The following is a 23,243-nucleotide window of genomic DNA, read 5'->3' on the forward strand; positions in this document are numbered from 1 at the left end:
CATAAGCGGACTGTGTAACGTACGTTTCCAAAACAACGTTTGCACAACAGCCTTTGACGAAACAGGAGTACTCTAGAACAAGATAAGAGCCATTTATCACGTGTTCCCCGGCAAGCAGAAGCAAAGCGGTCGCCTGGTGGCCGAGCACAAGCTGACCATGTTTTGTAAACCCACTTTCAAGCAAGAAAAGCGTACTCGCAGGCAGGAAACCTGCCGCCTGTCTTTTGAATGAATGTTGCTGGAGCAAGTTTTGTTCATCGGCGGTGGTTAAACCTCCAGATATCTTCTGAGAAACTTTCGCCCAGGTGAAATCGTGTTTACGACTAACGGGCGACAGGGGACCAACTTTTGAACATTGGTTGCAGAAAACGTGAGGAGAGGATGGTGGCCTTTTTTAAACAGTTTATCCTAAGTTCAACGCTGGCGAATTCGTTGCACATGGCCGAACATTCCGGAGAACAGCCGTAGGTTGGCCAGTCAAGAATCGGACTGGCTGTGCTGCGTGGGTGAATTCATAAAATATCGCCGCTGCCTCTCAATGCCGGGCGCGTTCCGAGATCACTTGCGCAACGGCAACCACTCTTTAAAGGTGCGATCCAACTGTGACCTCTAACATTACATGGCCCCACCACACTGACATGGGACTCACTCGCGGCGCCTTATACTTTCTCACGCACCGAGCAGAGCTAGGGTTTTGTGATTTGGCAACGTTGCTTACAACTATTCATTTTTTGCATTTTATTAATGGTTGTGGCGCGAGCTCCCCTTCCAGCATACCGGTGCGACCACTACAGTGTAGTGCTACGGCATTGATCCGCGTTATTCGGCAGCCGGGTGCGATAGGAAACCGAGTCATGTTAGCCTGGTTGGTGGCGGCTGCCTTGCGTAGAGGTGCCCAGTTCTAACATCGGGTAGCCAGAGGTAAATTTAAACACTGTGTATTGCAGAATAAAGCGAAGGGTATAAAAACCTAGCTGCCAAGGCTGTGACAAAATTGCGTACGTAAATATTTGATCTGGCTGAGCAACACTGATGGTGTGTCCGAGAAGCGAAGAGGTGAAGGAGCAAACCACAACGATTTAGTGTTACGCATAGGGACTAACGAGCGGTTTAGCGGCGAGTAAAGAAAATATACACAAAACAGCCATAGTGTTCGTGGTAGCGCACCGGTTGCATTCTTCCGAATGCGGGGGACCGCATGCAGAGGCGGTCCCCTTGAGGGCGCCGACTCTAGCGAACACCGATTGAACAACAGCGCAGTTGTGCGGTGCGGCATATACCATTCACTTCATTGCGCCGGTTGAAGGAGAATGCTTTGTGATGCAAAATAATGTGGAAATATGAACGTTTCTCCTTCAACTGTGGCCTGTCTCTTGTGCGACTCGAGAATCTAGAATTGGTGCTGCGGATTACGACAACTGGTGGGAGCAAACCGTATACACAGATGACTCGTAACTGTAAATTAACTGAGAGGGGTCTCGAAGCCCGTAACCTCACACAACTCATATTAGTAGCATTAAACTGCTGAGATGTGTTCCGACGCACGAAAGTGTTTCTTTTTGTTCGTATGTAAACTTTGGTAACTCCTGTTCATTTATACTACTGCATCAGGGCATGCGTGTGGTATGCGGGCTGGCCTCTCCGAATAACGTGCGTGCGTGCTTCACTTCTTCGGTATGTTTGTATCACATTTTTTGGATTGAAAAACGGCTCAGGTCTACTGATGTTGTAGGCAGGCGTGAGATAATTGGAATCAGCGCGAATAGTAGGTGGGTGATCAGGGGATACTTGGTGCCAGAGGTAAAAAACGAGTGCGAGATAGCGGCTGGGGCAGACTGCAGTAAAGGGCTGCTTGCTGTATAAGCCATCCTATGGTAACCAACTTGAAGTTACCCCGAGCAACACACCTAGAATGCTGTTACAACATAACAAACATATTGAGCACTCGAAAACAGTGTAGTGTGTTTTACGACATAAAATAACTCCAAAAGGCATGAATATATCGGCTGTCATACGGACGTCTGCACGGCAGCGCCCGATAGGTCATAGCCGAGGTGCGGACAGAAGTCTTCGATCGATACGCACAAAGACATTGTGAGCCTGTCAAGTTCCTGTATGGTTCGAATTTACGGGCCACGCAGCGTGCAGCACATGCCGTTCAAGTTAGACACGTGTACATTACGCCGCAGATGTGACAGTTCTGATAAGCGACCATGGATTCACACAAAAATATAACCGCTCTCTTGTGATGAACTCCTTTGTGCAAAAGCTACTACCGTTTGCTATAGTGTGTTTGTTTCTGCGTGCTCTGTTTTATATTTTAGCACTGGTCCACAGAACAGGCAGCTGGCTTCACGATTGTCCCGGCACACTCACTCCAATAGTTTTTTCTCTTTGCTGGGATGCGCGCCTGACGCATAACAACGATGACGTCAGGATAGCAGATCCTCTAGAAAGACTTCGCAGCGGAAGGAAAATTTCGATCCGAGATGTGCCTTCCATTCGTCATGAGTTCAACGACAAATCCACGATGTTCACTCAAGCTGCCCAACGGCGTCGCAAAAATTGTGCGGCACCGAGACGGGCCACGTGCGAGAGTGATACCGAATATTTTGTGTTTTGCCTGAACGAGTAGCATGTGTGGTCGTTCAGTAACATAGGCACACGTGGTTGAGAATATTTACGGGACTTTCGAAAATATTGGAATGGCATCTTGCTTACTGGGCATACGGAATTTGTTGCCACCAAGTGTCGATGCAGATAGCTCCTGTCCAGGGCTGTCACTGGTGTCCAAGAGTTTCAAGACAAGCAAATTGCAAAGAACGCCTACCAAACTTTCACATCTGTTCCATCAAAAAAGACACTCAATTCATGACATTTGCGGCAAAGACAAAAAAGCTTTTGCAGCATACATTTTTTATTGTGCATTCATCTTCGCATGGAGAAAAGGGAGTTCTCCATTTTATGTTTACACTATCACTCCTACGTTTGTCGTTCACGTAAATGTTGTAATTACCGGGTTTTGGTTTATATGCCAACTGCAAGCGACTTTTAGTGTTAAGGGTTTTATAAACGAGTGCTACTTCTCAAACTCGTTACATCATTTAAATTTTAGATAGCGCGTCTGCAGAAGTATCCGTAATAAGAGAAGCTGGTAAAAATTGTAAGAGACAAACGCCTTTCAAAAGAGTCACCATTTACTGAAAAGTCCTACACAACCTCGCGCTTGGAGATATTGGGCAACTTATCTCTCACCACATGTTGGGGAGACGTGTTACGCAGTTCGTTGTGGAAGGCCGGCACTGTTTCTCTATGTCGCACAAAAAGCCTTCAGCGACCTTGCCGAACACGTCGCTCAATTACTGAAAACACTTTCGTGGCGAATGCTGCCCGACCACCTTAACTACCCGTTTAAAGACAAGAAACAGAAGTTCAAAATAAAATTGACCACCTTTGACAACGTCGGTCTCGAAGCCGACCTAAGGTAGAGCTTTCACAGGTGCATTTAATGCGACGGGTTTAATGGTTTTACAGCTGTGCTGTCTTATGCCTATATTTGTTTGCGTAACGAATATTTATGCAGGAGCTTCTATTGACATTCTTTCCTTGTGGTTGGATTCTCAGCACTCTCTATGCCAATACTGGAGTATAGGCGATCAGACGTGTGAAGGGTCACACAGCGCATAGAAGTCTCTAATGGGTGTAGTAATTAATATTGTGAAACTACGGCATCCAGGTTAAGGTGACAGAAAGAAAAACTGCCGAAGGCACTGCACGAAGTAATAAAACATACCAAAGATGCACCGCCTCCGTTCAGTGTTTCTGTTTTTGTCAAGTATTCGGCCGGTTTTTCTCTGTATTACAATGTACGAACTGTCCCTTCATTACACTGTTTCGCAGTATAGTAACCTCTGAGGTAACCGAAGGTGGCTCCAGCGTCATTACAGCATTCAGGTAAATTACCTAAACAAAACTTTCATAAGGAAACGTTTAGCAACTTTTATAATTATTTGCTATATTACAGCTCGTATTTTTTGCTGCCGCTATATTAGAAAGACCCCACGTTTCGTTTTATGTCAAACTAGCCTGCACATTCACTCTATGCTAACATTTCACAAGACCACAGCAGTACTTCTCCTTTTGCGAGGCGCTCGGCGGGACTACACCATACATATGTCAAGCTTCGTATAATAGAATCTGCCATTAATGTGGCTTTAACAATCAGTGGCCTGACCGCCACTGCGTCTTTAATTGCAAATATGTGGTTTGTCTCTAGAAATCGCAAGCAACGGCTGCAAACGGCATAGCAAGCTCAGTCCATCACCAAGTGCCCAAGGAATCAAAACGAGCAGACCAGAACTACAAACTGAACGTCCAGTGCTACGCTAAACCATCTTTTATACAGGGAATAATGCCCGCGTTTTGGCCCAGCCGATCCGAACTAAATGAGCCAAAACATCAGTCAAAGAATGCTTGCCGCCGACGCAAGCGAATCCTCTAACTGCTCAACGTCTCCCACCACACCCTGAGAAACTCAAAGCAGACATGATACAGCGGTGCAAATCCTACCCACTATACTTTAGCAGCCCTCAACCCCAGAGACCTCAACCTAAATATACGTGGAACAAATGCTGGATACCCAGGATTTATTTCAGCGTCACAGGCTGAGCCACGCAAGCGATTTTAAAAACAGACCCATCACTTTACCGTCCTCACAGAAAACATCACAGCAAAAATCAATTCACAATTTTAGCTCTGCAAAACGACAAAGAATAGTGTAGCTGCCATAGAATTTCTGCCGGCGTCTCAGAACAAGAACTCCTACAAAAACAATCTCGCTGCCGCCTTGGCCATACAAACAAGCAAATCAATGTCCAGAAGCTATCCAGCCATTGCGCATTCAGTTTGATATGATACATAGGCGACATTCCAGTCTAGAATGGAAAAGTAATCGAGCACACATGAAACAAAAAAAAACCTTCTTACGAAAACGCATACCTGAATAACAAATCCCTCCGGCTGACCAGTTCGCATGGTAACACCTTATTCCATACGAAGCTAAAATGGTGGTAGTAGAACCAGCTATATATAATTATTTTTAAACACCATTTGCTTCACTGCAGGCCCAGATGTCACCGCAATAAAAGAGTGACAAATTATATTTATGTAAAACGTTTTTCAGAAGTGGAATTGAAATCCCTACGGCTGACGAGTTCGCATGGTAACGCCTAATTCCATACGAATTTTTTCACGTAAAACGTTTTTCAGAAGTTGAATTGATCGGACTCAAAAATCGGCCAAGTCTACGCCTTCAAAAACAATAGGTGTCCCCGACAGCCTCAATCAAAGCATCAGCAGCTAAAACGTCTTCAGAAACAGGCAACAACCATCCACGGGTTGCGAGTTGATGAACAACCCTTTTTGACAAACTGAGAGCACTTAGAACGAGCCATTTGAGCGTGCTGTTTTAAGAGGCTTTTGCAGTGTGTGCGTATTTCTTGGTATGTGAAACTTTAACGTTTTTAGACCAATGCGTTGTGTGTAAATTGCAATAAGGGTCAAATAAGCTATGCATTCATATTATCTGAGGAGTGAGAGCTAGGAGTGAGCGCGATATGCTAATTGTGAGTTTTTCGCATGTTTATATAACACAAAGTGCGTTCTGAAGTGTGTCCGTGTTGAAAGAGAGTTTTGGTGCGCTGGTGATCACTTTCATTAGCAACTGTTGTGAGTCGATGCGCGAGAGTTTCGCACGTCCAGAGTGGTATTCGTTTGTTCTGAGATTGGAGATTTTCAGACATTTGCTTCAGTTGAGAACTCTTTGAAACGACCGTTTAAATGGTGTGACATGACGGAAGACAGCGAACAAACGTTTTCCATGAGCGACCTCATGAAAATATTAACAGAAAAAGACCAACTCATCAGAGAATTGATCTTTGAGCAAAACAAAGCCGCAGGTGCTTTGTCTAGCTTTAAGACAATGCCATACCTCAGTAAGGCAATGCGGGACTTCATGGCTGAAGGCGATTCATATTTATCTTGCGACTTAGTCGAAAATCCGAACAGAACACCAACACTGCACAAGGGGCCGCCAGAGTTCAAATCAAAGTCTCGAACTCCCTCTTGGCTGTACCGGCTTTGGATTGGTTCAGTAGCCGTCGTTCGAGAACAAAATTGTGGGAAGATTTTGAGACACACTTCCGATGCAGTTTTGTCAGCCAAACGAATGCTGCAGAAAGGTACGAGAGGATGAAGGCACGCGTCGGGCAGAAAATAAGACCACCACGGAATACTTTCATGCTAACGTACGACTGTGCACTGAGGTGCGTCTCGACTTTCAGAACAACGAGCACGCACTGTTAGGAGGCTTGAGATCAAGCATTTTGTACTCCTTGTTGATAAGTCGCCCGTATGACGATGAAGACGACCTACTTCACGACATCGAGGAGTATAACCGTGTGGATAGGCAAAGACAAGAACGCGTTAAAGATGAAAAGATAAGTAAAAAGGAGATGTTCGTGTAGGGACAGGATCCGGATCAGACAGACCACGAAAAAAATCAACTGTGCCCCCGACCAAGGATACAAGACTGCCGCACAAAAATGACAAATGTGAGCTGAAGTGCTACAACTGTAACAACAGCCACATCGCCAGAGACTGTGCCGAAACGAGGCGTGAGCTCAATTCCTCACCACAAGAAATTCAGCACCGCAGGCAGATTTTCTGCCTGCGGTGCAGAAAATCTGGGCACACATAACGCCACTGCAAGGAACAAGCAAACTTGGATGCCAATTTTAAGGGCAAGGGGTATGGCCCTCCGCTGGATCTGGTGGTGGTTGACGATAGAGCCAAAGTCGTCGGCCTCGTTGAAACAGGGAGCTCCAGTTGCATTATGCCGGCGTCTGCGGCCAACCGTTGCGGCCCCGATTTGGAGGGAAGCAACATACCCCTCTACGGTTTCAAGAGCGTCAGCACGCCGGCAGCCAGGTCACTGAGCAGCTTCAGCGCCGACTTGGAAATCGAAAGCGTCACAGTGAAGATGGTCCCTGTTCTCCAGGTTGCTGATGAGGTGTAGTCTGTACACCTACTCATAGGACGCATGTTTACAAATATGCCGAACGAGACATACGGCAACATGGAAGGTTGCATACGTTTTTGGAGCAAAAGTGACTGCCGGTTTAAACATCGGTAGCCCACTTTGTGTGCCTACATAACCATGAGGGTTACAGAGGACACTGAACGGAAGGCCGAGGTGGTGAACTTGGTTGCCCTGTCAGCCGACTCTGACCTTAAGGGACCGGTAATTGTGAGCAGAATTAGCAAGAAAGTACTGGTCGATATGTGTGAGGGTAGGGTCAGTTTGCCCGTTTTTCCCAGTGCATGTGAGGATGTGGTTGTCAAGAAAGGGCATCAGTTTGGGATGTCAGACACAGTTCATGTGTTGGAAGAAGTGTTGGAGGAAGCCATCACACCTACAGAAAGTTTGGAGAATGCCAAGCGTAGTGAGTTATTCCTGACGACGGCAAGAGAGCCGACATCACTGCAAGAAGTTGATAAAGGCGGCAGTACTACCTGCATCAAGAAAGTGGAACTTTTGCAGCTGCATAACCAGTACCGCGAGTGCTTTGCAATAATTATGGATGAGCTGGGTTGTACACCTCTCCACGAAATGGACAGCAGAGAAATTCCCGGCAGCTCTCCATTCGCTATACGACCCTGCAAGGCGAACATGACAGGGAGAAAGACCATAATTAAGATCATTTGTGAGGGGAGGGCGCGAGGATAGTCACCGATACGCACTCTCCATAAGCGACTCCGGTGGACCTTGTGACAAAGAAGAACAGAGAAGAGCGACCTGTTGTGGACTACAGAAGGCTGAAGGCACAGACCATCATGAAAAAATTCCCGTTGCGTAGCATTGACGACCAGATTGAGAGACCTTCAGGGGTGAATCTATACACAGTTTGGGAACTCGCTCACGGCTACTTGCAAGCTCCGCTATCGGACACCGCAGAAGAAAGAACTGCTTTCATTAGGCCGGACGAAACGGCAGTTCGAGTGAATGAAGTTTGGACTCTCAAACGCGCTAGCTGTGTTTCAGCGTCTAATGAACAGGGTGCATAGAACACTGAATGGTAGTGTTGCGCTTTGTTACCTCGACGATATCTTGATTGCCGCCAAGGACTTGAAGGAGCTGATAAGTATGTTGAGAAGCGTTGTGAAGGCGCTTAAAGAGGCAAATCTGACATTGCGATTGACCCAGTGCGCTTCCGGGAAAGATAGCGTCGACTTTCTGTGATTTTGCTTGAAGAACGATGAAATTCACCCTGCTTACGAAAAAGTTCGAGTGATCAACAAATTTTCTCCACCGATGAACGTTCACGAAGTCAGAGGTTTCCTTGGAATGACGGGATTCTTCAGTCATTTCATCCATAACTACGCAAGAATCGCTGAAACACTCACCAGACTCACCAAGAGGCACACCGAGTTTCAGTGAAGTAGGGACCAAGATTAAAGCTTTAAGCAGTTGAAGCAGCAGCTTACGAGTTACCCTGTGCGGGCTCTTTAGGATCCATATGCGGATACGGAGCTGCACACGAACGCTAGTTTGAAGAGCCTGGCTGCGATGCTCCTTCAACGCATCGAAAGTAAAGCAAAGTGGCAACTCGTGTATTGTGTGAGCAAAAAGACGATTGAAGGAGAAAGCAAGTACCACTCATCTAAACTAGAACTAATGGCCATTGTTGGCGCCGTTTATCGGTTGCGTTCCCTCTTGCTAGATCAACAATTTACGGCGGTGACAAATTGCCAGGCGCTATTATACATGAATGCTCAACGCACGACGAAGCCACAAATAGCTCGCTGGTACGACATAATCCAGGAGTTCAACTTCTCTGTGAGACAGCGATCTGGCACGTGCATGATTGACGTGGATTCCCTTAGCCGCAGCGCCGTGGAGAAGCCGTCTGACACGTTAGACAATATTGTGCAGGCTCGAATGGAAGAGTTGGTGGCAGGCACGATTGTTGACGAGATGTTTGTTGAAAAAGGTGATACAGAGCTTAGAGATCTGATCGACATACTTGAGAGGCTCTGTGACAAACGTACTGCGGACGAGGCCCCGAAAACGCGTGGTTACGCGCTGTGCAATTCTAAGCTCATGAGAAAGGGTGCTGATGAGGTCGCCGACAAAATTGTCGTACCCAACTGTATAAGAAGGCCGATTATGGACAGGTGCCATGAACAGCAAGGTCTTTTTTCCGCAGACAGAACAGTCGCAAAAATCAAGAAGTTTTGGCTTCCTAGAACGCGCCCGTATGTCAGGAGACATATTTCACAATGCTTCGAGTGCATCTACAACAATGTGCCACGGGGCAGGAAATCCAGGCTGCTCAACCCCATTGCGCCGGTAAAGAACATTTGAAGTCTTGAACTCAGACCCCTTGGGCCCCATTGTCAGAAGCAAGAAAAGGAACCAATACCTGCTGGATATTGTGTACAACCTCATGAAGTTTGTGAGACTTTTCGCCACCCTTGACACTTCAGTTAAGCTTGTTCTCTGAGCGATGGAAGAGATGATTTGGGAAAGAGGTCTTCCGAGAAAAGTAATAACTGATCGTGGAAGCTGCTTCACGTCCAATGTTTTCGAGGAGTTCTGCGTTGAAAGAACGATAAAACACGTGCTCAACTTAACACGCCACCTGCCGGCAAATGGCCAAGTAGAACGGGTAAACCGCACACTGATGCCGGTCATTGGGGCGCATATTGAAAACCCAGAACATCGTGACTGGGATGAGAGGCTGCGACAGATCGAGAGCTTCCTAAACAACGCCGGGAACAAGACGACAAACAGGATGCCGTTTGAGCTATTCGACGGCTACACGTCTGATTTCTACGCTTTCGCTTTGTAGCAGTTGGTTGACCGGGACATCGAATGAAAATACCCCAACGAGCTACGAGAAAAGCCCCGAGAACGCATCCTGGAGGGGCAAGAGGAGAGTAGACACGCTTACAACGATAGCCAATTCCCGACAAAACTGTACGAAGTTGCTGAGGTGGTCTTCGTCAGACGGGTACCGGAAAAGATCGGAGAACCCACCAAGACGCAGGCGAAGTATCGTGGTCCACTCGTAGTGACCTAAGGTTTGCCTGCAATACATACCGTGTCGCTCCACTTGGGGAGCTTGAAAGAAGACGATTTACAACAACAGCACACGCGTTGTAGATGAAGGGTTGGTCGTCAGCAGACGAAACTTCCCACTTGGAAGACGATGAATTATCATCAGAAGAAGGCAGTGCCTCTGAGGAAAACAAAGCTACCGTGCAGCTACCATGGCGTTCAATCCGCTAGCGCTGCACCCTGTTAAAAGTTGAAGCTGGGGAGTTCATCTGATCATTCTCGTAATTTTCTCGGTTTTGAACGTGCACTTCATATTGATATATTCGATATTCATATTCACATATTCAATATTCATATTTAATATTTATATATTCACTTGTGTTTGTAATCCCGTTTTTTGCCATTTTATTGTATTGGGCACTCCTGTACGTTTGTACAGATAAGGAAATTACCGTATTGTGTGGGTTTTCGCTACTTCACGAATTTTTGTTTTGAGTATGAGGCCCGAAATTCAATGTCACCCGGGCCCTACGGATACTGTATGTTACCTGTGTTTATAATTAACAGTGAGCGTTGGTGCGAAAGAAACGTTCTCTTGCATGACTTGTACGACATTTTTCCTGTGCATTTTTCGCATTTTGTATTCTTATGCGCGATATAATCAAGGCTTGTAAACTTTTTCATGTGTCTGTTGCTCTAAAATGACGGTGCTAATATTCAGGACGTTATTTCCTTTCAGGATGCCCGAATGTAGGCGAACGATTCCTTCCCCTCCCATATCTTGCTTTCATTGTGGATTTTTTTGAGTATCAGTGCTGTGTTTATATTTCGGACCTCTGTTTCCCCTTACGTCGAGCTGGCGAACGTGCTCACAAGGTTGTCTCATTGCTCGCCGTCCAGTGTGCGGTGTTTATGACCAAACGACCGGCGCCAAGACATCCTACACCGGAAACTCAAGTGGTCTGGCTCCGGGGCGCGGGATGGACTGTGCCCAAGCAGTCGATCATTTGAGCGTCAGCGAGTGTGCGTGTTAGTGAGAGATCGGAGCGGATCGGGAGAAAGCGTATGTGAGCAAAAAGTACGGCACCGCCTAGGCGCAATTGTTAGTTTTGTATGAACACGAGACAATAATTACAGTTTGTTTTTGCTTTCTCCTCGAAATCGCACGTAAGCCGACCGTCCGCCTTCAAGTAACCAAACGATCTGAGTGAAAGTAATTCAAAAAAGTGGCCTACTAGTTTTTCCCTCAGGAGTCCCGTGTTACCGCTTATTAATGTCGATGATTTAAAATGGCAAATCCTCCTTCCCACAGCCTGCCGGTAGCAGTGTCGTGGTTTGTTTCACTGGTTTAAAATAGGTTTCTTACTTCAGTGAATTTTGTCAACATTTTTTTTTATCCTCTTCATTGCTTGCAGTACAAAATACCATGAGCATAGCTGTGAAAACGCGTCAATACGAGCTGTCTGCAAAACGTGGCTGAAATAAGGCCATATAGAGTGGCCTCTTTTAAACAAAATTTAACATGCTGCTTGGCCAGCTTTTATTACTGCAGTCGTCCTTTGTGCGGAACTGACTTTTTTAAATTTAAAGATACTTCAGTATAATAAAGAAGTAGCCTTTTCTCCCTGTTTTTTGGCTTGATTGGGTGGAGGTCAAAAATTACCTTTTAAGCTTAATTTTATCTCTTAGAATTTGACTCGGCTGATCTCGATTGGTTTCAAAGGGTCGTGTTCGTAGTTTGTCGAATCTCCTGATGGGTATGCGACAGTAATCATCAGCACCATTATTTATATTTCCCGTTCCAGCAAAGTGATCGTCCCCGCTAAGGGCAGCCATGGCCGAAGTCTGCCTTGCATCGTTGTTTCGCAATATTTTTTTTTTCCATTAAACCGGCCAGTATGACCACACACGACGAAGGAGACCAGCGACGTCCACTCCAGCTTGAGGTACCCAGCTCCCCGTTCCGTTTACTGCTGTTTCCGCTGATCTGCAGCACTCTCAGCCGGAGGTCGGCATGGCTGGCCCAGAGCGTCCAGTGACGACCGACCGTAATTGTCAAATGGATAAGATGCGCCCGCAGCAACGCATCCTTCGCCTCGCTACTGCGAGACTGCTCAAGTCAGCAAATTAGCTTCTCGAAGTACCCTTTCCATGTTCGCATGATTTGCAAGCGGCCATTGACTTCTTTGCAAGTAAAGATGCCGCACTGTACGAGATCGAAAGGAGAATCGTAGAACTGCTTGAGTGTGACAAACTGAACGAGAACTACTTCGACGCGTTGGCGTGTCGAGAAGAGATATGCCATACCCTCATGTGGCCGCACGATGCTTTGAGGGTCCCAAACTCGGCCGGCATGACAGCCACTACCAATGACACATCAGGCAAGCCACTTTGCCCTCTCCAATTTACTTCTGTATTCAACGGCGTTCGGCTGGGAAAGCATCGAAGTCACACCTCTTTAGTCCGCTCACTTACATCGACCTCGAAGGTTACCTTGCAACGTTCCAGGTCCCCACAGGTAAGGTTGAGCCGCGTAATGTTCCGTAGCTTGGGAGCATATTCGAGTGGGCTACGCGCGTACGCAGGGACTTGTTCTAGATGGAGCGGAAAGGTACGCGGTCGTCCAAGTCTATCACGCCGAGAAAACGTAGGGAGAGTGCTCACCGCGTTGTGCACATGACGACGTATGGAACATCGACTCGGGATAGCGTGATGCCACCAGGTCCGTCGGAGTACAACTGCTCCACGGTGGTGATTCAAGAACCAGTTTTGTTTAACGCAACGCGGGACGTAAAGAAGAGGTTATTGCCCTGAACACAACAAGAGAAGATAGTCAAGACTAATTTGTCCCGAAACGTCTCGCAAGTAGCCGTGCAAGAACAAGCCATCGTTGCATTACACAATTCAACGTTACAAAATGCCCAAAACGATCCTCAGCTGAAAGACATGCAGGTAGGAGCCAGCACCAAGTCAGCTCCTAGTGTCGTAGAGGAAATTAACCGTGAAGAACACGGGGCCACGCGCGCCGCAGACAAGGACCATTTAGTGGATCCCGCTTTACTAGATGACAAAACACTTGAATTTAAGGACGTGAACAAATAGATAGAAGTGCCACGGTGTGATTTTGAGTTAGAGCACATCTTTTTTCCCGACTGCATAAAGAGTGGATCTTTACCGTACCTTCGTAAAGGCCGACTAGAATCAATCTTAGTACTCCAGGAGGTTTCACCCGAACACAGATATGAGTGCTTCCGTATTCCTGGAGATCAGAAATTTGCACGACATGTGCTTACTTCTCTGAACTGCGAGGAGACCCAGAAGACTGGTCAAGATCTACGAGAACCATACAATGAGCCGAACACGACCACAAAAACAAGCTCGTCAAGAAAAAGAAAAGAAACTACCGAGATATTCATCCGAAGAAATTACAATACTTTTCTGAGAACCCGGCTCGGGTGTCTTTGCACGAGCTAGCGCACCACCATGACGCTGACAGTTGCGGGACAACGCCATTCTGGAAATGGCTGCAAACTATGAAATATCAATCCATTCAAAAGGATTGGTACAGTTTTGTTGACGTCCACTTCGCTTTGGAGACGCCAGGCTGTGCTCAAAACTGCAGGATCGCACATGCACAGCTGGAGACAAAAGAGAACAGCATCTCCCTGCAGCTCTTTCAGGATTGACCTTAAGGACCGGAAGCCAATCTTTTAGGATTGAGGGCGTATCCATTTTCGCTGCGATTTTTTCGCGGGCAGGACAGAGATGCGACCAGCCCTTGGAACGATTAAACTGAAGATGACAGAGACGTCCTCTGGTGAGCTTTATTAAAAGAGCGCAAGGTGTTGACCTGCTCGTTCTTCTCGGATGACGCCTGAGTGGAGGATACGGGCCGCGAAGAAAAGCAGAGCTATCACGAGGCTTAGGGAGAAAAGTGACCCTCGAGGTTCCACCCGACGGGTGAACAATCTGCGTTCAATGCTGGACAGGAAATCAGCGTAAGCGAATTCGAAAGAAACCAGGAGCAATTCATCAGCTTGCAACGGAATGGGGAGGTAAAGGTGCGACTCAGCGGGGTTCTTCGGGCAAGCATCTACCAAAGGGAACGTGTTACAGCACGCAGGAAGGGATCTGTTTGCGCTGCAACGCATGTACAAGAACATTCAGTAATGCTGCTTGTACCCCATATTAGCAGACGTGAACGTTGCGCGCGCGGGAGTGTGTTGAATCTCCCAATGGGTATGTGTCAGCCATCATCAGCGTCATCATGTATATTTCCCGTGCGAGTAAAGTGAACGTCCCCGCTAAAGGCAGCCATGGCCCAGGTCTGCCTTGTGTCGTTTTTCCGCTATATGGTTTGTTGTCGTAAAATATTTGATTTGGGAAACATAGGCAGTGATGCGTAGCAGCCGGTCATATCAACTGTAGCATTTATAACTATCATGCTCTGGGTAAGTGAGCGTATATCTCATTCATTCTATTTGAGCTTTCCTCCACTTTCAATTCAGAGTTTATTTTAACTATTTCTTTGGCATTTACGTCATGTTCAGTCACCCAGCATAAAAATCTCCACCAAAATATTGGTGCGACCAGAATACGCAGGCTGACCCTTCGCACCAAAAGGTCGGTCGGGTTATTTTGCTACATGCGAAAATCACCAGCAGCAACAATTCGTCTGTATTCGTATATCCCAAAGCCAATTTTCAAAAGTTGCCTTTTATACCACCTGTTTAGTGAAGGCAGGAGTACAAAAAAATGTGTCGAATAAAAATTTTTTTTTCGGATACCCAACGTAGTACTTGTTTACGTACATACCGAATCTCGCATCCAACATGGTAGCAATATGCTCTACCCTTGCAAACGTTAGGGTCTTCAGGGAAGCGGCTATGAATTTCGCTGCTATAAATTGACTTCTCTTGATGCATAACTGTTTTTGGTTGACGGACGCCACCGATGCGTATCCCCGAGAAATAGCACCGGCAAATGCAAGAAGATTCCCATGATAGACGTTTTTTGTGGCTGTATATGCGAGGGGTTTCAGATGTTTCAGATTCTGCATTCCTTTCATGAGGCATTTCCAGCTTTATTTTTTCTGATGTGAAATGGTTGTTTCGTGGCTATCCCAACTTTCACAACCTCTGTAATATTATACGTTCCCAAGACGAAGGGCACTGAACAAAAAGCGGGTCGAATATTCTAGGTATACTAGCAGGACGTCTGATAATGTCAAATACCAGTTGTGTGTTATTGACACCGATTTATCTGCTGTAAACCATGGCATATCTTTCGAGTGCTAACCTTCAATCCCCAGCAATGTACTGATTCTTTCTGATCCAACATTGTCGTACACACTATCATCATCGCGCTCAGTGAACCGATAGGTATTTTCATTATGATTTAGTTTACATTTGTTAGGTTCATCTACCCCCTCCTGAAAGCCACATTGGCCTACATGTGCAGAGGTTTGTCTTCATCAATTGGTAATGAAACCAGTAGCCTGCGAACGACGTAAACAATACTATGCATCTTTTTTGCCATGTCTAGAAATTCGGCTATCTTCGCCTTTAGGAGGTGTTCCATCGTGAAGGCTAGAGCAGCATGCTAGGTGTTGTTAAAAAAGTGGCCCTTGTCATTGGCCATTTCTGAATTTTATCATTTATTTTACATTCATTGCCGTTTTTCAGCAGGGAAACCTTACCCCAGCTTTTTCATCTTTGTGAAATATAGTTTCTAAGAGTGCTTTTTCGACATCTGCTATTATGGCCATAGGGTGACTGCTGAAGTACGTTAGCAACAAAATTTTTCCTGTTTTTATTTCGCCATTTTCGAAGGCTCATTCAGTGACCTTCCCTTTCTGATTTGGAGCACACGTCCAATGCGCCTCGCACTTTGTTTTCCTGGTTTTCTGACATGATGGCATGCTGCGGCAAGCAGTAGTGAATTATCCTCAGCTTTAGTTCTAATTTTATATTTATTTCAAAAAGCTGCATTGCCATAAGAAATTTTTGCTTTGTGGGGCGTGCAAACATAAAGAGCTGCCAATGCGTAAACGATCAACTTAGCAAGCACAAACAGAAGTATGATCATGCCGGCAATAAAACCACTCGATACTGCATGAGTTGTACATTATGCAATGCGATTTCTGAAACAAAAAAAAAATATATAAAAACATTTTATTACTGCTGGATTCACGAACTTTGAAATATTGGTCTCTGTGCACCAATACAAATTACGGTGAGGAAAGGTACAAGCTTCTACAAATTCTATTTTTAAAAAGTTGCATACAATAAAGAAGATTTCCTCTGTTTTGCAGCTCTTTTTTTGTAAGACCTCCCATTCAGAGGCGTCTGTTGCCATCGAAACACTATGTACACAGTCACAATTATTGGCTGGGTGCTGTGCTCCGGCCGCTGGATCCTCTACGCGTTAAAAAAGCGTGTGATAAAGTAACCAAGTGCATGCCCCAAACCGCTAAAGCCTAGTCTAAAAAAGGTAGCACGTGGGACACACACAGAAGGGGTATTGCATGCGGTAGAGATTGTCCAAAATCACCCCGAAGAAAAGGTAGTGCTTTCTAAGCTTTTAAATACAGAGCATTTCAGTAACTCACGATGTCACCCGCGTTGACGTCCGTAGTCGTAGTCCGCACCGTCGTTGTCCGCACCCGTCCCCCTACACTATATAAAAAAAGTACTATCCGGCGCCTGGTTTCGATCCCTCGACCCTGCGGGCGGAACGCAATGTACATGGTGCTCTACCCACTGCGCCACAAAGCCGACACAGAAGGGGGGGCTACGAACGCCCCTTATATCCTTGACTCATTCAAACTACGTCAAGAAGCTGCTGATGCGCTCGCATCGCGCTCTCTCGCCACGGTCGGTTCGCGCTTAAACCACATATGTCGTTCGCGCGCGCTCCGGTTGCTAACATCTGGGGCGTGATCGTGACGTCAACATCACGCGTTCGTGTGGTGGCGCGATTTCGGCGCTATAATCCTCTCTTGCGAGGGGCATTGGATTGGATTCGATTGCATTGGCTTGGATTGGCTTGGCTTGGATTGGATTGGATTAAAGTGGATTGTGTTGCATTGTGTTGCGTCATAGCCGCGCCACGTTGCGTCATTGCCGCTCCACGTTGCCTCATAGCCGCGCCAGGGGGTTCACGGCACGTTTTACGTTTCCCCATCGACTTCATCGACAATGTCTACGCGGGAAGAGAAGAGCGGAAATGCTCTGCATTTGATCGTGCCCATCGCGAGGGGGATGTTAACGCTGAATTTTTATTTTACAAATGTTACTTGTTCCGTGTGCCGTAAACCTTCTCTAAAATACACAACAAGAGACTCAAAATCTGAAACTTCATTTATTAGAATTTATAAAAATACGAATTATATTACAAAATATATTTGTACGTAAAGAGCACATACACTTGGAGATGTTAAATCATGCGCGCGTCCATATGTTAGTTGACTACGCCATGATCAGCATGTAGGCGACTTCGCACGACAATTGTTTGAGAATAATACTTGAATCTGGAGCACTTCATCCGACATAAGACGAAAAATATTCCGTTAATTAGTTTCCATAGTTATTGAGCGCTTCACCATTTGCTCATTGTTGTGGTTAGCTCTATCACACTTTTCTCGCGAGGTTTCTTTCCACAGCAAGCTTACTCTGTATGGGTGTTCTCGCTTCATCATTCTACCCTTGAAGCTTTAATTTACCCTGTAACCGTTAGCTCAAAGATTGGTCTTGCCTTCGATGTGAAAAAATTTTGTTCTCTGAAATCTTTGCATTTCTTCACTATGTCTTCCAGCGGTGGCTGTTATATTGATTACAGTCACCTCACGCTGGCTTTAGCGTCAAACGGCGGTTGTGGACCGCTGCGCGCATGATCACACCAACCTTTGTTTTTACGTTGAACAACTTGTCCCCAACTCATGTTGATGTTCCTACAGAAAAGTTCCAGTAAAAAATTAATGCTGGTGGCATACTAATTAGTGCAGAAACACTGATAGTTTCTTATTCCGGTATTTTCTATCACCCCGTCTGGCTTTAGGGCCCTTTTTGCCATATTTGGCGCTTTTCAGCACCAGTAAGCCGGCTTAGTATTGTGGTCACTGTACCATCTCTTTGTTGAGGCAAAAAAGCAGGGCAGATGTTTTACTGTAACCAATCGCATCAAGTAATTGAATTTGTGTGCCTCGCCTGTGTTCGTCCTTAGGTGTACAGTTAATTCCTACTCTGACTAAAACCATAGCCATGCAAGAGCATTTCTGTAAACCTTCATCACGTCAAGCTTTATAACTGAAATAGCTCGGTCGCGTCTGTGGGAGACGTCTCTTCAGGTTTGTTTTCAGTTGTTATGATTTACTCGCTGTCCTGTGGTAGCTCTGGTCTTCTTGTCCGTAGTTTCTACAAGGTTGCGAACGTCTGATCTTGTGCTAATAATATTCTTAAATTTGTTGTGTACCTATTCATTCATTATAGACTCCTTATATTTATTTGTTACTTCTGTTTAAAGCGGGGGCTATTTTTTGTGCGCTTGAAGTACTTTTAAACGTAAGGTAGACCACTGGGACGGAAATGTTTCTTCTGCTAAGTATGTTTGCGCAGCGATAGGTGTTCTGAACTCTTTTATCCTCTTGATCACAGGTTTGTTTTTCACTGATGCTAACACCATTATTTATTTACGCTTCGTTTCGTGACTCCACTACATCGCCTGGGGTTCCGAAAGGCTGTGCTGCCGTTTTTGTCGTCGACGTTGCTCAACACGCACTTCGCCGCGGTGTTCTATGCTGGTTTAAAGCAGGTATAGCGCTTTTTCACATTGCTCGAAGCAATCGTGCTCATTGAACCATCTTTTTGCGGAGACCGAGGTTGAGTGGTTGTTGGAAAGCAAAAATTTAATTGCAATGAGCAGAGCGTACGCTAGTTCTTAGTTGAAGTTCTTCTCTTTCTTTCATTTTGTTGTCTTGGATGCTCATATTTTAGAGCGAATTTTGTTTATTGGTCGTAGGTGTGCTCCGACGTAGCTTGACCGAATAGATTATGATACGTGGAGGTAGGCACCGAGAATCAACCTGTATTTTGCGTAGACAGGCGCGCACGCATTGACCAGCCGGATTTATTAAGTGGCAGATTGTTCTCAAATTTGATATCACGAAGTATCATATCTTACGTTCTATGCTCAATGGTGACGTAAGCAATTTCACACTGGAGAGTATTTATTTGAAGTGTTGACATGGTCTGTTCATTTAGAGGGGGTGCGCCTACTTTCCTCTCTGACCCATGATGCTGTCGTGTATATCGCCTGGCCGGATGCTGGCGAGGAAGAGCATTTAACGATAAACAGGTTCGGAATTGAGGTGCGCCACGTCGCCTGTATCGATTGCTGCAGCAGTTAAATCGCACCACGCTATCTCTCTAAACAAACTTTTTGAGCTCGATGTCTGATAAAGAATGCACGAAGAAACATTCTTTGAAACGGTAGAAAAGGACCTCGACGGCACAATAGTGGGCTCACGAAATACAGATCTTCCTGGTGGCGCTTCTTTGTACCCAACTGGCACAGCAACTTCGGTCGTAGGAAATAACTTCGGAAATGACGCATGGTATCAAGCATTTCTTGTGAATTTTCCCAGTGGCGTGCCATTGATGAGGTTTTTGGAGTACGGGTATTCCTGGCATGCTCTTAAAATTGCCCCAAAAAAGTGTGCTGAGAAAACGTAACTACCATTGGTTATTGTTCCTTGGTCGAAGTTTCTGCTCATGAGGAACGAGTTTGTTCGGCTGAATGCAGGTAAACATCGGCTAAACAGGCCTAGGACACGACTTGGGCACTTTGCGGAGTCGATAACAATGAGCCCCTTTTGGTGGGAGTACTCAGCGGGGGCTACGTCGGTATCCGTCGTAACTAAAAATGACGTGCTGTTAAGGTAAGAATTCCAGGGTGGTGGCTCAAATGAAGCACTCGATAGGCAGTCGGCCTCCGAATGTTTCGTCCTTGAATTTGTAGACGCCGCAAACGTCAAATGCCGGAAGGCGAAGGCTCTCTCGCAACAAAAAAAAAACAACAGGGTCGCCGGAAAATTTGGGATGCAAAATTGTCGTATTCAAAAATACGACAATAGCAAGAAAAAATGTCACTTTTCATCTTGAAGGTGGCTAGCCTGATAGCGCTGGCTGGGGCGCCCTTTTTATTGAGTGATTTCTCGACCCCTGGTGTCGAAATGAGTGAACAACCTAAACCAATAGAGTCTGGGAAGCATTCGCAGTGACTACCCAGTGCTTTGAAAACGACATCGAAACAGGTGCTGCTTAGTAAACGAATTTGTTAATCCACACGTTGCTATGGGCTGGGCCGTAAAGGGTTAATACGCATTGTCTACCTCGTAATGTTCAGCTTTTTCATTGCGTGCTTTTATAAAGGAAGAAAACGGGGCACTAACGTTAGTACATAATCAGGACATTGTAATAACGCTGAAAAACGGACCTAGTTGAGAAAAGCACAGTGAGCCCGCTTCACACGGGGTCAATTTTACTAGACACTTATACAGTGTGCCAAAACCGCGCATGCACCAAAGAGGGGTTAAAGACACTCATTCATTTTTTACGAGTCCGCAATAATATTTGCCAAGACCAATAACGCATGTTCTGCCTCCTTCTTGAAAGGTAAAGAACTCAAGTATGCGTCCAGGGCGTCCAATGTTTAGCCTAAACATAACCACTTTCTTTGGCAACGGTAGACACACCTGCACCAGAAAAAATTGAAAACTCATGGGCCGCCATTCTTGTAACGACTGTGCTGCCGACCGATCCCTCTTGATTGCGTCGTCCGCGCATAACCACGTCTTTTAAAATCAACATGTGCCGCAGTACTGCGGGATGCGCCCATTACGCAAGTTGAACAATGCAAATCTCATGGCGTGGGTTTTATTGCACTTTCTTTTCAAGTTTTTATTATAAAACTTTTCCGCCAATTTAAGGGTAACGACGAACGGAACAAACTTCCCGCAGGTACTAACACCCTTTCTTAGTCACTTGGTGATGTGTGAATATTGGGGACCATCAGTGGTCTTACCTTTTCGAAGTACTTACTCCAGACAACGTTTCTGGCGTTTTCTAGGTGAGCAAAAACGCACTATACACAGCCGCAATATTTTCTTCCGAATTTTCGGCACTCAATACTCAGCCTTTTTTATCATGCTATTGCAGCCTCATAATCGCAGGATATATCTACATAGAGAAGCATGCATAATGTCCAATTTCGTTTCTTTGTACGTTTGCTGTGGGCGCAAAAACAACGCACAATATTGTCGTTTAGAGTGGGAGTATATATGAGAAAAACGTTTTTACGGGTCATATATACACATATATCAGGGTACTGCAAACACATTTTTTAGTTTTTTAGTGAGTGAAGCGAAGTGCATAGAAGCTCTTTTTAAAAAGCTGAAAACATTTTCCAGCACCCACAATGTTTTCAGAATCAATCATTGCGATACAACGTCATCGCGACTAGTGCGATTGATGCCACTAGTCCAACTACTTTGTATTCTAGGCACTAGGCACTATCCTTGTTTAGGCACATTAAAACTAGGTGACCTAAAATGGCTGCAATCTATGAAGCAATGCATACATCTTATTTCTTTATACCATACAAAACAATGCATGCGTCATCGTTCAGAATGAAGCTAAAGCTCACTACGCCTGAGACCGAAAAATTCTGATTAGCCACGGGAGTGATCGCCAACATTCACAAAAATTGTATACTACTTTCCGCAAGACAAATCAAGACCTCCTTGAAATGTGCCATTAGGACGGGGCATTGGCCGGTAAAAGTTCAAGGTGTTTTAGAATAAATTTATAAACTTCTTCTTGCCCCCAAATCTGCTTGGCCTCAGCCGATATTTTCGATTTTGTGCCCTTTTCCTGCGGTATAAATCCGAGTTATTGTTTCCAATCCAAACCCGGATAAATCTTAACCCCGACAATACGTCATTCAACGCAAACTTTACACTTTTCGAAGAGGCCGACGACTTTTTCATAATCCGAGTGCTTCCATTCTCTGAAGCCCAAGAGACAAAGGTAACTTAGCTAGACTAGACCTGCTATTTTATGGAACAGTTTGATGGCATTTAGATAAAACCAGCCTATTTTTCAGTAACCAACAAAAACAATGTTTTCTTCAAGGCAGGTACTGTGTTCTGAAAAAGTTACAATATTCTTTTCCTATATCCTTTCGACGGAAGGCAGGAGACCCTATCCAAGACATACATCTCCCTATTGCCGGGGTTAGCACTTCCGCATCAAAGCAGGCTCCTAAATAGTAAAACCAGTGGCGGTACCTTTCACCCAGCTGCTCTCTAATCGCATAATAAAAGTGGCTGAGAATGGTGGCGCGTTGTTTTTTGTGTCAGCACAAGCTGCCGCTGAGATGTTATTCAATACTTTGGAAGCAAGAGCATCTGAGCGCTAAAAAATACCCCCAGCGCTTATTGCTCTGTACTTTCTTAGTGTATGCACTTCAGCTAATCTCTGATAAATGTCACTTAAACGTTTTTCTAAGCACAGGCTTAGAGACCATCACATAGCCGTGCATGAACTAAGGAAGAGGGCGCTTAGCATACATTGTCTTTGCTCACTTGCACTCCCCAGTAGCATATGATACATGATTTTCGAGGTCGCATAAGCATGCCACGAAGAAATCTATAGAGTATTTCGCATTGGCGTGTAAATAAACGCTAGTATTCACACACTTCCAGATCATGTTTTGTGCAAAGAAGTCCGTGTATGTAGAACCGATCCACTAACTTTTTGAGACGGCCATTGCGGACTTAATGTATGCACTGGAAGACACACTTTATATACAGTTTTACTTTAATTCTGCGTTAACCAGCTAAAAACAAAGTTCGCACATCTCCACCGTTTGATGCATTTTTAGCGGACTGGCACTTTACCACTTTTTGGGACTGGTATTTCAGCGTGGATGCCAAAAATAATGCCCAAAGTCGTTTCTCTTAACTCTTACGCTTTTAAGGTGTTCCTTTTTGTGTATTTTCTTTCCACAGCCTGATTTCCACTCAAGATGATCAACATTATGTGAATAGCTGGTACATCTGCAC

Source organism: Haemaphysalis longicornis, unplaced genomic scaffold (genome assembly GCF_048455015.1).
Source record: "Haemaphysalis longicornis isolate Haplotype H1 unplaced genomic scaffold, Haemaphysalis longicornis Haplotype H1 scaffold_5, whole genome shotgun sequence".
Taxonomy (NCBI): Eukaryota; Metazoa; Arthropoda; class Arachnida; order Ixodida; family Ixodidae; genus Haemaphysalis; species Haemaphysalis longicornis.